The sequence below is a fragment of the Lepidochelys kempii genome, chromosome 1 (assembly GCF_965140285.1).
Source record: "Lepidochelys kempii isolate rLepKem1 chromosome 1, rLepKem1.hap1, whole genome shotgun sequence".
Taxonomy (NCBI): Eukaryota; Metazoa; Chordata; order Testudines; family Cheloniidae; genus Lepidochelys; species Lepidochelys kempii.
Window position 1 is genome coordinate 157051884 of NC_136380.1, and position 15846 is coordinate 157067729.

The window sequence follows — 15846 nt, forward strand, 5'->3', positions numbered from 1 at the left end:
CCTTCATTTTTGCAAAACCCTGCTGTAATCTTATTAGTTTAGTTTAGATGTGTGAATGAGGTATGGATGGATGATGGAATCAACCTCCAGCCCCAGCCTGGAGGTGGGAAAGGGGGAGACAATAGAAGCCACCACCCAAGGCACTGAGCCACATGGGAAGGCCTAAGAAAGCTCAAACTCAGGGATAAGAAAAGGTTTTTTCCCTTGGAATGACTGAAAATGTAGGGGTTGGGGCATTGATTGGTGGAGCTGTTTTTGTCAGAAGCAGAAAGTGAGCAGACAATGAGAGAGAGAGTGTGTGAATGTGGCTTTGAGAGGAAGCCAAGAGAGTTTCTTTTGGGCAGAGTACTGGCCAGAAAGGCAGGCTTGGAAATGATGACAAAGAAATTGCCTCTTATTTGTTTTCATGAAACAAGACATCGTACATGCTTTGTAAATAAACAGAACTGCCCCAGAGAAATTCCTTCAGCATCAATTTCTCCTCCGAACAGATATCACAGACAAGGTCCTGTATATTAGCTAAAACACTCAAGCAAAGGGGCAGTAATTCTTTCAGAAATGTTAAAAGTAGTTCATTAATGTTTTCATGCAGTGTATTCATGGGGAAAAGTGCTTCCTATCGGTCAGATGGTAGATTTAACAAAATGGGGTCTGATTTTATTGTAAGAGAGCATGGGTACAGCAGAACCTCAGAGTTACGAACATCAGAGTTACAAACTGACGGGTCAACCATACACTTCATGTGGAACCAGAAGTACACAATCAGGCAGCAGCAGAGACCAAAAATAAAAGGCAAACACTAAACAAACTATTAAAAATATAAAGGGAAAGCTTAAAAAAAAAATTTGACCAGGTAAGAAAACTGTTTCTGTGCTTGTTTTATTTAAATTAAGATGGTTAAAAGCAGCATTTTTCTCTGCATAGTAAAGTTGCAAAGCTGCATTAAGTCAATGTTCAGTTGTAAACCTTTGAAAGAACAACTCTAACGTTTTGTTCAGAGTTACAAACACCCTCCATTCCCGAGGTGTTCAGAACTCTAAGGTTCTACTGTATTCTAATTCTGAAAAGGACTGAGATACCTGAACATTACATGGCAATTGGCAGTTTAAGAAAGTCATTGGGACACATTATTAAATACCTCCCAGTAATAGCTTGTTCCGCTCTTATCCTCATCCATTCGCTTTGTTCCACTTCCTCACTCCAACTCCCATGTTTAAAAGATAATACTGCTAAAAGACCAAAAAAGGCCTGTGCAATAACTAGCCTTTGCAGTTTATAGCTAACCCATGTTTTAAAAATCCTCTAAATATTTTCACATAAATCACTGTAGGATTTTGGATCAATAGGTATGCTCTGTGACATTTACAGCATAATGTTTAGCCAAACAGGAAGGTGATAAGATGGAAGATCAAATGTTGCTGAGCATTTATTATTAGGTGGTACTTCACCACTAACTTCCAGTGAAGCAAGCTGTAGTTAGTGTGATTATTCCTTTCATTCCACAAGACCCACTATGCTACGTTTCTTAGAGACTAACCAATTTATCTGAGCATAAGCTTTCCTGAGCTACAGCTCACGAAAGCTTATGCTCAAATAAATTGGTTAGTCTCTAAAGTGCCAAAAGTCCTCCTTTTCTTTTTGCGAATACAGACTAACACGGCTGTTACTCTGAAACCTATGCTACATATGTGAGTCATTCCCGCAAACATCCTGACTTGTATCAGCACTTCCTCATTTAACGCAGGGAGTTGGTTGCAGTACTGCATTCAATTTTCAGCCCTCTTAAGCAAAGTATCAAGAAATTCCAGAGACACGTAAGTTAGTTCTTTTCAATATGGGGGGGGGGGGGGAAACTATCGGTGCTGCATGTGAGACAGGAGCTTAGATTGATCTTTTTACACTGGCTTCAGGAGTGGTGTGTGTCTAGAAAACAGGGAGTGAGAAGTGAAAGTTGTTTCTGTTGTAGGTGGCAATGTGCTGGGGGAGATAAAAAAAACCCCAACAATTACAATTTCCAATGTCTTGTAAATGCCATTTGCTTTAGCTTTGAATTGGGGGCTGGAGGGAGTGTGAAAAGTGACTGCTTAAAAACTAATTGTAGAAGAGGAAAACAAATCAAGCCACTAAAAGCATACCGGTGAGAACAAAGGTAGCTCTCATCTGAAGCTAAACGTTATCTACACTATTTGCTCAATTAACTAAATGGCATGCACTTTGTACCCACTTTTCTTGAGCATTGTATTGAATGAGATTTTGGCATCAACTTTGCTGCAAATGTGAAGCTTAGATTAGTTTGCAGAAAGTGAATGCTGGACTCAAACGTGAATACTCACACTGAACACTTGATGCTGCACGTTATTTAGCCAGTCTGGGAAGAGAAACTGTAACAAACCAATCTATTAGTCACATCACTAAACACACTTTAAAGGTTCAGATGCAGAGTGTTCCTAATGATCTGCTTGTGTCTAATTCACAGAGTAATTGAGCTCATGCTCAAATAAATTGGTTAGTCTCTAAGGTGCCACAAGTACTCCTTTTCTTTTTGCGAATACAGACTAACACGGCTGTTACTCTGAAAAAAATTCACAGAGTAAGAGTCAACTGCTGAAATTATCCAGCAAATATTGAAAAACAAATAAATCCAAGAAAATCTCAAGCTGCTGACAGACAACTGACTTGCTGAATTATTATTTATTGTTGCTATTGCAGTAACATCTAAGGACCCCAATGAGAGGTTAGGGTCCCATTATACTAAGCAAGTAATAAAGATGGCCTGTGCCCAAAATAACTCAGGTGCAGTTGCATAAACTATGTAAGTCACAGAGATCAAAGTAGTCAGCGGTGTTTGTTATTTTAGCTAGTGTGAGTGATTTGTACACATCACGACAAAGGCAGGCTTTAGGAGTTATGTAAGACGATAAGTTGTTGGCATTGTGAATTTTCATGGGAGTTTGTATTCAGTACAGTACTTGCAAAAAGAAAAGGAGTACTTGTGGCACCTTAGAGACTAACCAATTTATTTGAGCATAAGCTTTCGTGAGCTACAGTTCACTTCATCGGATGCATACTTTGGAAAGTGTAGAAGACCTTTTTATACACACAAAGCATGAAAAAATACCTCCCCCCACCCCACTCTCCTGCTGGTAATAGCTTATCTAAAGTGATCACTCTCCTTACAATGTGTATGATAATCAAGTTGGGCCATTTCCAGCACAAAGCCAGGTTTTCTCCCCCCCACACACACACACACACAAACCCACTCTCCTGTTGGTAATAGCTTATCTATTAGCTTATCTATCTAAACCCCTCCAACACATTATTAAGGATCTACAACCTATCCTGAAGGATGACCCAACACTCTCACAAATCTTGGGAGACAGGCCAGTCCTTGCCTACAGACAGCCCCCCAACCTGAAGCAAAGACTCACCAGCAACCACATACCACACAACAGAACCACTAACCCAGGAACCTATCCTTACAACAAAGCCCGTTGCCAACTGTGCCCACATATCTATTCAGGGGACACCATCACAGGGCCTAATAACATCAGCCACACTATCAGAGGCTCGTTCACCTGCACATCCACCAATGTGATATATGCCATCATGTGCCAGCAATGCCCCTCTGCCATTTACATTGGTCAAACTGGACAGTCTCTATGTAAAAGAATAAATGGACACAAATCAGATGTCAAGAATTATAACATTCATAAACCAGTCGGAGAACACTTCAATCTCTCTGGTCACGCGATTACAGACACGAAAGTTGCAATATTACAACAAAAAAACTTCAAATCCAGACTCCAGCGAGAGAGTGCTGAATTGGAATTCATTTGCAAATTGGATACAATTGTGAAAGTACAGTGAAACCACATTTAGGTCATAGCATCATAGAATATCAGGGTTGGAAGGGACGTCAGGAGGTCATCTAGTCCAACCCCCTGCTCAAGGTCTGGTCTACACTTGGGAGGGGGGGACAGCTATCTAAGTTACGCAACTTCGGCTACATGAATAGTGTAGCTGAAGTCGACATACTTCGATCTGCTTACTGCAGTGTCTTCACTGCGAGAAGTCGATGGCTGACACTCCCCCGTCGACTCCGTCTGCGCGTCACCCTGGTGGAGTACCAGAGTTGACAGGAGGGTGCTAAGCGGTCGATTTATCGCGTCTAGACTAGATGTGATAAATTAACCCCCGCTGGATCGATCGCTGCCCGTCAATCCAGCTGGTAATATAGACAAGCCCTAACATACATCTCAGTCAGTCTGAAACCCAAAGGTCTGCTACAATTTGCAGTCTGCCTCTTAGCCCCAGTCTACACTACAAATTTATGTTGGTATAACTATGCCGCTCCAGGGTGCTGGAAAATCCACACCTCTGAGCGACGGGGTTACACTGACTGAATTCCCTGGGCAGACAGCACTATGTTGATGGGACGGCTTCTCCCACTGACATAGCTACCGCCTCTTGGGAAGGTGGAGTACCTACGCCGATGGGAGAAGCTCTAGGTAGCATCTTCACTAAGTGCTACAGATGGTGCAGCTGCACCGCTGCAGCGCAGTAAGTGTGGACAAGCTCTTAGTAATATAGTGTATGCAACACAAAAATGCAGGGACTGTTGAAGCTGATCCTCCTCAGGAAGCCAAAGAATATTTTCAAGAAGTAACAGTTGCCTTTTCCACCTAACATTAGGTCATCTAAATGTTTTCAAAATTCAATCAGTCACTTGCAAAGATTCTCCCATCGGTTAGTGATGTTCTAATAGAACATTTCTCAAGTGGATAGTCCTCACCCGGCAATGCAAAGTGTTCCTTCAGTCCTGTGAAAAGTCAAATGCCTTTGCTGAGCTTTCCTCTGATGGCATGAGTGTGCCCCTCTTCAAGGGAGGCCACCCCGAGAAAACTAAGTAACATTCTATTCTTTAAGAGCAGGCCAGCTGGCTCCCACTCTCTCTGTGCTACGTTCACTTCATTTATAGTTGATTTTAAGTCAACAAAAACAAAGCCTTTTAAAAAAAAGATTGTGAAAACTAAAATAAGTTTTATTAGTCACCTCTGAACCTCACTGCGTAACATCCTGCTCTGGTCCCCTCCCCTTCCCTCTTTCGTTGCAGAAATCATACCCAATGTAAGTCGGCTCTAATGACCTGCACAAACTCTCACCAGAAGTAACATTGCTTCTGCACTTGTTTTTTTCCTCCTTAAATATTTGCTCTCCTCTTTTGCTCCATTACCATCTGCCCCTCTCCCTGTTTGATTCCCAGCCCCACATCTGCTTTAGTCCCTAAGGGTTTGGCTACGCTTGCAAGTTAGAGCGCATTAAATCAGCCCTGGGCACCCTAACTCCCGACCCGTCCACACTGGCAAGGCACTTAGAGTGCCTGGGCTCTGCAGTTGGAGAGCCCCTGGTACTCCACCTCCACGAGAAGCATAGAGCTTGCTGCGCCTTGGCTGAAATGCCCGGGTGTCAGTGTGGACAACGTGTTGCATTACTGCGCTCTGATTGGCCTCTGGAAATGTCCCATAATCCCCTGAAGTCAAGTGGCCACCCTTGTCATTGTTTTGAACTCGGCTGCCGGCATGCAGATATCCCCTTTCAAAGCTCTGTTTCTGACAGCCAGCATGCTTATCTGCTCCAGGACAAAGCAATCATTACTGTGGAATGCTGCTGCTGAGAGTGTGTGTGTGAGAGAGAGGTGTGTGGGGGGGGTCTGCTGCTGTCTGAATTTACAAGACAGCATGCTGACACACTCTCTGCCCCCCAAAACACACTGTCTCTCCCCACACATACACACAACACACTCCCTGTCATACTCCACTGCTCACCCCATTTGAAAAGCACGCTGCAGCCACTTGCACACTGGGATAGCTACCACAATGCACTGCTCTTTGTGGCATTGCAAGAGCTGCTAATGTAGCCACACCAGTGCGTTTGCAGCTGACAGTGTAAACACACAGCAACATTTTCCCTGCTACAGTCTCTGAAGGCCGGTTTAACTCCCAGCGCTCTACATCTGCAAGTGTAGCCAAGCCCTAAGGACCAGAATCTAATACCCTTACTCATGCTAATTATCAGCTTATTGCATGAGTAGTCACAGTTAGGTCTATGGGTCTATTTTTGCTTCTCAGGGTGAGTAAGGGTATCAGAATCCGGGCCTCGGGCTTTCATTAGGACTTTAGAAAGAAGCTCTGAAAACATTTTGTTCCTAGTATATACGATTATTTGAAAAAAAAAATTAACTGGTTTCTCTCCCTCTCTTTTTTTGCTGAACTTATTTCATGACATTAGCTCCCTGTAAATAGGAAATGCCTTCCCTTCCAGTACAGTGACAGCAATCCGTGTAGGCAGCTTTCGCTGTCATTCATGGGAGTTAAAGAATAATCTTCCTACAAAAGCATGGGAAAAGATATCAGACAGTTGGTGACTAACATACAGATGGCAATGGAGCAATTTTGTTTGGTTGGGCAAGTTTTGGAGGACAATAAAATTAGTACTTGAGTAGACATTTCATGGACATAGTGCAAGTTCAGTGGTAAAGAAGCATAGTGAATTCTGATGTGTATTATTGGATTTTGTGGGAGCGAAGGTCAGCCAGTTATCAGTACATCACTCCCTCCAGAGCATTTCAAGGCAGATCAAAATCCCTAGTAGGCAATTATTGGTCAAGTTTTTACACAGTATCTATTAATAATGATGATAGTGCCCCTGCCTGCTTGTCCTTTACTCAATTCTGTTTATTAGTGTGTGTAATAGTCACATAAACTTTTATGTACACACACTATGCATTTATAATATAGTCACACACAGTCCTGCTAACATTTACATACAAGTAATTTTACTCACATAGATAATCCCACTGCTGCAATTAATTACATCTTTGCACGTTCTTCATTTAAATAGGCTAAATTCAAGCTACAGGATTCTAATTTCTTTGTGAACATAAATGTTTGCAGGATCAGGCCTCAGGAAGAGTAAGGTGTATCAGTGTAAAGGAAAAGGAGCCACTGTGATTTACAGATTACCTACATACAATGAAACAAATGTAAATTAATTTAAATCTGACACCTCCAATTTTGCAATTTTTTAAAATCATTGTAAGCACTCAACACATGACAGCCTGAGAAGCAGAGATATCATCTAGCTATTTCAAGAAAGGAAGGGCAGAGGCAACTTCACTGCATATATTCTAAAAGAAATTATTCACTGGAGAAAACAGTGAGCCAAACTGTTCTCTGGTACATCCATGTAGGACCATTAACTTCAGTGGCCTGGAGCAGAATTTAGTCCACAGTCAGTATGAAGGGTAAAAATGAAAAAGAACCACTTTTCTAATTGCAAACTCTTAACACAGAGAGAGAAGTTTTCTAGAGAAGCCTAAGTAAAGGCTAAACCAGGAATTGCTCCCACTAGCCCAGTGGTTCTCAACTCTGGTCCACCACTTGTTCAGGGAAAGCCCCTGGCGGCCCAGGCCAGTTTGTTTACCTGCGGCATCTGCAGGTTCGGCCGATCACGGCTCCCACTGGCCACGGTTCGCTGTTCCAGACCAACAGGGGCTGCGGGAGGGGCAGCCAGCACATCCCTCGGCCTGCGCCGCTTTCCACAACCCCCATTGGCCTGAGGCGGCGAACCGTGGCCAGTGGGAGCCACAATCGGCTGAACCTGCGGACGCCACAGGTAAACAAACCAGCCCGGCGCGCCAGGGGCTTTCCCTGAACAAGTGGTGGACCAGAGTTGAGAACCACTACACTAGCCCATTTTCACTCCCTCAAGACCTTGATATATCATCTCTGTTCCACTGAGTCAGTGAGCTGCCCACCCCAATAAGATTAATAGGAGGAAGGAAGTTCATACTTCTAAGTCATTCGTTCAGGCTGCCTGATGATGCAAGGTAAAAACACTGCATCAGTTACACTCATTCATATTTGGAACATTATTTTGCACAACCATGAGGGCTAGAAACTTCCTATTTTTTAAATTAAATCTTAGATACTACAACCTTATAATATGCCTAGCACACTCCAAATACCATCAAGATGCACAGGCCTTTGACAAACCCGCTCTATAGATTATTATGCCTGGGAGTGTTTTGGCTTCCTCTAGCCCAAAAAGTTTAAAGGCATACTGGCTAGAAGAGGCAGAGTCATCTACAAACAGCTCCAGACATGAAGGATCTGCTTCTGGTTTCATGTCTATTTAACTATGCAAATTCTTATAAGGAATGTGATTCAGTGAAGATTAGTCATAGATTTTCTAAGAGTCTTCTAGCTCAAAATAATTTCAAACCCCCTCCCCCCGAAAAAAACATCTTTTAGAGTACAAACCCTGTACACACCACAATTTTTAACTGAGTTTGTAACAAATTAGCGGCATAGTTGGCGCTAAACATAGTTTGTGTCCACACAACAAGGCTGTAACTTGGTTAGTAACCATAGCAGCTAATAGTGCATCCCTCTTGCCACAGCCATAGGGTGGCACATAAGGTATGGCTACACTGCACACTCCTCTTGGCAGCACGTAGAGCGTATACGCTACATGCCTCCCGAGCACGGGTATCAATAGCAACGGCAATGGTGAGGCCTGGCTTAGGTGAGCAGTGTAGACGCTCCAGAACCTTAGGGTACTTACCCTACATGGTTCTCTAGATGCCCAAGCAGTGCCTCCCCCCCCCCGCAACACTGTTATTTTTAGCGTCCTGACTCGAGCAGAGGAAGACTCCGGTAGCTCCCCGCTTCCGCTCCTTTGCCCGCTGCCAGAGCTTTTCACTGACAAGTGTAACTACACACCGCAGTGTGGACACAGCCTGCTTTTCACTGTGGCGTGTAGCTATACTCCCTACATTCTGCCACAAGTGGTATGCAGTATAGATGTACCCAGAGTGGTCTTACTGTCACTGGGTCAGCATGCTCTTGGTTAAGTATACTGTGGGTAGATGGGGGGTTTGCTTTGAGGACAGGTGCTGTGGCCATGCCTCTAACCAATTTGGCTAGTCCTCTGCTTTCCCAGATCTCCGTGCAGCTGGAAATCCCACAGTGCTTCACCCCACACACTGCTGGTGTCATTCTACATCTCTGTCCTCTGGACACGCTGCTCCCTGCTGCAGCGCTGTGGGAAAGCTGCCCATGCTTCATATTCATGCACAGTAGGAATTGCAGTTTGGCAGCATAGTAGATTTGCACACAAGCTTGTGACAGCAGAAAAGCTGCTATTTGGACACAAACAGAACCATGTTACTTGTAGTTGGTTAAGATGACCATGCCTCCAATGAGTTACACTTTGTAGTTGCACTTGCAATGTGGATTTATACTGATCCAAAGCAGAGCTGAGCAACACCCACACTGCAGGCATCAGCACCACTCACAAATATGAAAATATATGTCACTGAGCTGTGTGGAACTCAGTGGTTTCACTTTGCAGGGATTCACTTGGGCATTTTATTCAGTTTCAGTCCATGCGATTTCACACACAGAGTTTCACTTCGGATTGAAACTCACAAGTCATAAGACTAACTCAGCTGAAGCCACAAACCTATATCTTTAAACAAGTTCAAAGCTAAACTGTAATCTGACCTCCTTTGGTTTGAAACAGAGTTTGTTTGACTGAAAGGCTCATGAATCTTAGCTAATCTTGTAATAAATCTCATGTTATTATTCAAGTTTGTAATGAAACCCGAAACAAGGTAAATTGCACACAGGTCTCTATACCAGCGTTGTTAAGTTTGGCTTACTGGGGCCAAAGATCCTCTGTATTGTTTTGTTTATTTTCTCTTCCAATTCCTCATGACCAGCAGCTGGCAAGATTCTGAATAATGGGCTGGAAGAGGAAGGGGGTCTCAATGCACAAACAGGGAAAAGCAAGAAGTTGTTTAGCTGTGGAGTCCAGATCCATTTCCCAGCTAAACCTTTCTCAAAGAAGGATTATAATCTTTTAATCTACCCTGTGTGTTCAGGCTGTGGATTTCTGCAAATTAACAAGGTTTCTGCATTTCCCTCTCAATCCACTGCACCATATGATGGGACTTCTGAACCAATGTACTGCTTCTATAAAAATGAACTTGCTCTCTGGGCACAGTTACTGACTGGATGGAGAAATTAGATGCTGCTGTTTCTGGGATATGTTTGAGCTGTGGCTGAGGAGCTTCTTGCTAGCATGTCTGACAACACTGAGTCCTTTGTCTGCTATTTTGCTTTAGGAGGAGTAGCCAGTTCTCCTGCTCCACCCTGACCAACTCTTTCTGGAACCTTTCTTTTTTAGGGGTAGATTTTAGGGATTTGTTTTGTTTTACCCCCCAAGGCTAAAGATGCTCATACAAACTCTCAAATTCAGTCTAGAGCGGGCAGTTGGACTATTTTTTCATTGTGAGAGTTCCACAGGAAAAAAAAAGACAATGTAAAATTGGTATGCTCCCAAGCCACAGGTGCTAATCTGAAAGTTGTTCTGCTTATTTTGTTCCAGTTGTGCTGAACTTCATCACCCCAAACAGTGTTGCTCTTCCCTTCTCCCCAATGTACACTACCATCTGAGGTGGACTACATCCATTTGTAGCTAGGAGGGCAGGGCACAGCGCAGCCTTCATCAGAGTAAGAATTAGTTTTGTGATTTTTTTGTTTTCTAAGACTCAAGGCAGCAGAAGGGACTTCACTGCCCTGCTGTGTAAATTCCTCAGCTTGAACAACAGTTGGAACTGCTCTCAGGATGTTATTCTAGAATCTTCTTTTGAGAGCAGGTAGCTGCCACTTGGTGCTTCCAAAGAGTAAAACAAGGATGCAGCTTGGTGTAGTGGAGAGGGAGGCAGACAGGGTGGGTTCTATTCCCACCTGTGCTGCCACTGAGCTGCTATAGGACCTAAGGCAAGCCACATTACCTCTCTGTGCTTCCATTTTGGTCATGGCTATTTAAAATGTATGCTCTTTGGGACCCAGATTATCTCCAACTAGGTGTTTGGGGCCCTCTTGGGCTGGACCATTGTATAGTCTCAGCTAGGGACTCTACACTCTACCATACTACAAACACAAAACAATAAAACATTCATTGTTCAGAAGTGTCTTCATGAGCCATGGAGTCATTCCTAGCAGAAAAGCCCTGAGCAGTATCCAGAGTAGAGGGTAACGAGGGGACTGTTGTGCTAGAAGCAATGACACCTACCGCTCCAGGTAAAACACAGCTGTGCTTGGTCTCCAGTATGTTCCCACATGCCTGTTGTATACATTTCTATAGAATATATGTGCAAAAGTGCTCACATAACCCAGCTGTCGGTGTCTAACATTAAACAGTGTTGAACAAGGTTTGGTATACAGGGACCTCAGCCTGCTTAGCACTATGGCAAACACACTATTAATTTTTTTAGCCCTTTATTAAAGATACAGAAAAGAAGGAAAGACAGGTAAAGCATTTGAAATGTAAAGTGTTAGATACGGCTTCCATTTTAACAACACCCCTGTTCCCCTTCCCTTTAGCTGGAGAGAGTCTTTAGAAAGAACCCTCCCCCATTTGTTTGTCAGTCTTTTAGATGGTACTAAAGATACTAATAACTGTCCACATTGGGAAAAAAGAGAAGAAGTTAGTTAGATGGGCTGGGCTCAGGCTGTCAGTGTTGCTATCCAATTCCATTGTTGCAAAATATGCAGTTTTGGGCAGCTAAGCTAGACTCGTGTTAGAGAGATAGGAAAGAAATATGGTGGGAAAGGATAGACGCAGGAAAGAATCAAATGCCAAATGATGTTCGGTATTTAACTGAAGCTGGTGACATCACTGGATCCCTTTCTGTAGCCTGGTCTGGTTGGGACATCTCTCAGGATCAGGGTCCCAGAAGACAGTTGGTGTGGCAGCCATGACAGTGAAGCTCACTCTAGTAGCCTATTTTTCACCTCAAAATCTCTTTAATGACACAAAAAAGGAGCAGTGGTGGAAAGTCCATCCCCTCATTATTTTGTCCACCAATTAGACCAATTTCTGACACACCACTTTTGGTTCATTGATAGGGCCCTACCAAAGTCACGGTCCATTCTGGTCAATTTCATGCTCATAGGATTTAAAAAATCACAAATGTCATGATTTCAGCTATTTAAATGAGAAATTTCACCGTGTTGTAATTGTAGGGGTCCTGACCCAAAAAGGAGTTGTGGGGGTGCTATACCAATAAAATAAAAACCAGCAGGATCTTATTAAAGGGGAAAAGACAAAATGCCACATTCATTGTGAATACAGAAAGAATCATAGTAAGCAGTTAGTTATAGCTATAATATTCCATTCAATTTCATATTTATTCACATATTCATTCATACACACACACACACACACACACAGGTTCTGCAAGGTTGTTATCATAGTTACCAGCCTTAGAGTTGCTCATGCCAAGCCACTGGCCAGGTGGCCTGGACACGAGGAGGGAGCAGGGCCTTGTTAGATGCTCATCTGATGCTCCTGGAAGTTGGTTTGCAGAATCAGACCCCAAAGTTCTCACTTTCTAGAGTCCATTTTTATAGGAATTTCTTCCTATGCCAGTCTATGGGAATTGCTTCATCATGCTGTTGCTGAATCAATCAGCAGATGGTCTCAAGTTGCAGTGGGGGAGGTTTAGGTTGGACATTAGGAAAAACTTTTTCACTAGGAGGGTGGTGAAACACTGGAATGCATTACCTAGGGAGGTGGTGGAATCTCCTTCCTTAGAAGTTTTTAAGGTCAGGCTTGACAAAGCCCTGGCTGGGATGATTTAATTAGGGATTGGTCCTGCTTTGAGCAGGGGGTTGGACTAGATGGCCTCCTGAGGTCCCTTCCAACCCTGATATTCTATGATTCTATGAAATCCTGACGGCTCCGTGCTGCCAGATTCTTTGGTTCTTTGGTGTTCTTTGGTTCTCCCATCCTGCAGGCTGTTGGGTGGATTCCAGCCTGCCCTCCGGGGGTCGTCTGGTTATTTCCACTTGACGCCTTCTTCAGCTGATGGACACTGGATTCTTAGGCTGGCACCTCCCTGATCATTAAGTTATTATCCACATCAAGCATCCATCCACATACATCCTCTATCTCTATTTTAATCACAATTGTTAATACAACAAAAGGGCGGGGAGTCTCTGGGTGCTGTTTCTGTTGTTACAGAGTATTGCTTTGAGTCTCTCTCTGTGTGAGTGGTTGTTGTTACAAAGAATTGCTTTGAGAACAGACTCTGTCTTAGAAATATACTAACACAATTAGCAGCTTGCAAGTTTCACACATAGAGGGAGAGAAACAGTACCAAAAACCAAGAGACCTCTTAATTAGTAATACCCTGGAATTTAAACTATGGGGAATCAAACTCATTTGTGATTTCAATACAGAACTTCTTTAATATGATCCAACGGAGGGGCGGGGGAGGGGGGGTTGGAAAGTTATTGTAGTGGGGTGGTTGTGGTACTACTACCACCCTTACTTCTGCACTGGTGGCAATGCTGCCTTCAGAGCTGGGCAGCGGGAGAGCGGCAGCTGTTGGCCGGGAGCCCAGCTCTGAAGGCAGAGCTGCCGCCAGCAGCAGCGCAGAAGTAAGGGTGGCATGGTATGGTAAGGTTTGGTATTGCCACCCTTACTTCTGTGCTGCTGCTTGCAGAGCTGGGCCCTCAGTCAGCAGCCACCACCCTCCGGCTGCCCAGCTCTGAAGGCAGCACAGAAATAAGGTTGGCAAGACTGTGATCCCCCACCCCCTAAAATAACCTTGTGACCACCCCTGCAACTCCCTTTTGGGACAGGACCCCCCAGTTTGAGAAATGCTGATCTCCCCTGTGAAATCTATATAGTATAGGGTAAAAGCACATAAGACCAGAGTTCATGGGGGGGGGGGGGGAGAGACCAGATTTCACGGTTTGTGATGCGTTTTTCATGGCCGTGAATTTGGTAGGGCCCTATTCATTGATTTCCACTCCCCTTGTTTACCAATAATAATTTTAACACCGTCCTTGAAGTATATCAATAGGCCTTTTGTTTTAGCTTATTCAGTCTGTTTCCCTTTTGCAACTTTTCTCATCAACATTTATTATGATAAGATATCACAATCTATGAACTGACGCTCACTTTTTACAGTTGAGCTCACAATTAGAGTACTTTTGTAGACCCAGTTATCACAATACGCCTCTGCTCATTTTAAGAAAAAATGAATAGCTCACATGAAGAAGAGGGTTTCTGTGGAAAAGCCATTTACAAAACACTTTGAGAATTTGTTGTGGTAGGATAAAGCAAGCCCAAAGGTCAGAGCCGGCAAACCAACCAAGGCAAGGCATTTTGTCGGTACTTCCAACATGAAACTAAAACATTAGGATTCCTAACATGATCTGATATTTCTACTAATCCTAACAGAAGAAAATCCAGAACAAATAAGAGGTAACATTTACATTAATTACAGAAGAGATTTTTCATCCTCTCAGGAATTATACACTGGGGTCCAAATTCAGCAAAACATTTAAGACCGTCTCTATTCATCAAAGCTTTTAAACCCTTGTTTAACTTTAAACACATGCGTGAGTCCCATTAACATCAGTGGGATAACATATGCTTAAAGCTAAGTGCAGGCTAAAGTGCTTTGCTGAATGGGCATGGACTGCTGAATTAGGGCTTGAATGAGGCTTCCATACTATAAAACAAAATAAAAGTAAAACAAAGGCATGTTTTAATAAACATATCTATCAGAAAACTACTGCTAGCAAACTGCAGTTGCTTGGACGATGTGGATTTATATCCTCTTTAGTTCAGCCATTTGGCTCCCATCTGTTTCATGTTACCCTGCGGTTAGTTTAAAATCTTTGTGGGTTTTGTGGTGATGACGGCTATGTCAGGGAAGGGAGGCGCTGTTATTCCGTCTTCTACATACTGCTCCTTTAAACAGAGTCTTTCTGACTCAAGAAGGGCAGCTGCCATTTTCTGTGTTACATTTCAGATGCGGAACATTACAGAGAGAGTTAGTGGTCTCTCACTCACTCACATACGCACGGAGGGCCAGACCCTCAGCCGATATAAGTCAGTGTAGTTCTGTCCATTGGAAGAGGTCAGTGAAGTGTCACCAATGGATACCAGCTGAGGACCTGATTTGGATGGGTTAGATTGTTCTCTCTTTGCTTAATCTGAAATAGAAGTAATCTAGAATGGGGAGTAAAAAAACCCACATTATTTGTGCCAATTGTTCCTGCTTCATGCCTCTTTGGTAACTCACAGCAGGAGTAAAGCCAGCTTAACCTGCTACCCAGGAATTCCTCCTGTGAAGGGGAAATCCCTGACTGGTATAGAACCGCTGTATCAGCTCCACCCCTCGTTTGTAGCCTGGGATAAAGGAAGCATGTTGGGGAGCGGCTAGCAGAACTACTACATCAGCTCCACACTTTACTCACATGTGTAGTCTGGGATATAGAAAGCGTGCTGGGGAGTGGAGGGGCATGCCTGGAGTGTCGTGGCATGCCAACTATGCTTGGCTTTTAGCAGCCAAGGGTAGGTTAGAGCATCCTGGGGGCTGCTCTAGTTTATACCAGTGATCAGTACAATCCCTGGCTGGCCCCAGAATCTAGGAGGCCCCAGAGACGATACAGAGACATTTACCCTCACCCCAAGATATAGCCCAGAACTGGGGTCAGTATCTTTCAACTCAGGTCCCCACTTCAGCGCTATCTTGAACGGCTCATTTTGTCTCATCTTTCATCCGCCTCCATCATTTTCCCTTGAACAGGTTTTTTTTAATTATTATTATTATTTTATTTAAACACAACATGGAAGAGGTGAAAGAAAGGGCAGCGTGCAGTAGTATTAGGTTCGATCCTTTAAGTTGTCACGTTTCATGCAAGACCCCAGGCCACTCGTGAATTTGACAGAAAGCCTTGTATCCCAGTATAACAA

The 15846-nt window shown here is 43.6% G+C and overlaps 1 protein-coding gene across 1 annotated transcript in view; it reads left to right on the forward strand.

The window, feature by feature from the left end:
* The first annotated feature begins 1750 nt into the window (after positions 1-1750).
* The window catches only part of LOC144930141 (uncharacterized), a 40683-nt gene continuing 26587 nt past the window's right edge, over positions 1751-15846 (forward strand). Inside the window, exon 1 of the mRNA XM_078851228.1 lies at positions 1751-1814. The gene's annotated coding sequence lies outside the window, so the exon portion shown is untranslated. The remainder of the gene's footprint in view (positions 1815-15846) is intronic.